This window comes from Arachis ipaensis, chromosome B9 (genome assembly GCF_059453495.1).
Source record: "Arachis ipaensis isolate K30076 ecotype BB chromosome B9, ASM5945349v1, whole genome shotgun sequence".
NCBI classification, from domain to species: domain Eukaryota; kingdom Viridiplantae; phylum Streptophyta; class Magnoliopsida; order Fabales; family Fabaceae; genus Arachis; species Arachis ipaensis.
In genome coordinates, this window is record NC_142444.1 from 143401961 (window position 1) to 143402865 (window position 905).

A 905-nucleotide genomic window follows, 5' to 3' on the forward strand; every position below is an offset into this window, starting at 1 on the left:
ACCTCTGGGAATTGTGGTAGTAGCATCCAGAAACCACCCATTCAGGCCAACAATTTTGAGCTCAAGCCACAGCTAATATCACTTGTGGAAAATCATTGTTCCTTTGGAGGAAGTGCTAATGAAGACCCAAACCAACATCTCACAAAATTCCTGAGAATTTGTGACACTGTGAAGTCCAATGGAGTCCAGGAAGATGCCTATAAACTGCTTTTGTTCCCATTTTCACTTAGGGACAAAGCAGCTAAGTGGCTGGAATCATTCCCAAGGGGGAGTCTAACAACATGGGATGAGGTGGAAAGCAAGTTTCTGGCACGTTTCTACCCTCCACAAAAGGTCAATAGGCTTCGATCTGAGGTTCAAACTTTTAGACAGCAAGATGGTGAAACTCTCTACGAGGCATGGGAGAGATTCAAGGACTTGACAAGGAGATGCCCACCAAACATGTTCCATGATTGGGTGCAACTGCACATCTTCTATGATGGGCTCTCTTATGAATCAAGGAAGGCTGTAGACCATTCATCAGGAGGTTCATTGAACAGGAAAAAGACTGTGGAAGAAGCCATTGAAGTGATCGAGACAGTGGCTGAGAATGAGTACTACTATGCATCAGAAAGGCACAACACTAAGGGAGTCATGGAGCTGAACCAGGTTGATACAATTCTAGCCCAAAACAAGGTGTTTGCCAAGCAACTAGCAGAGCTTACCAGGCAATTAGAAACAAAGCAAGTGGCTGCAATACACACACAAGATCAAGAGGAAGTAGGCATTGAAGGAGGTGATTGGGATGAGGCCAACTATGTGGGAAACCAACAAAGGCAATCATATGATCCACACTCCAACACTTACAACCCAGGCTGGAGAAACCACCCAAACTTTGGGTGGGGAAACCAACAAACCCAACCACA

The 905-nt window shown here is 45.2% G+C and overlaps 1 non-coding gene across 1 annotated transcript; it reads right to left on the minus strand.

The window, feature by feature from the left end:
• Positions 1-339: 339 nt before the first annotated feature.
• Positions 340-443, minus strand: LOC148546637 (small nucleolar RNA R71). The gene has a single exon (XR_015901526.1). It is a non-coding gene; the product is annotated as a small nucleolar RNA R71 (small nucleolar RNA).
• Between the last annotated feature and the right edge of the window lie 462 nt (positions 444-905).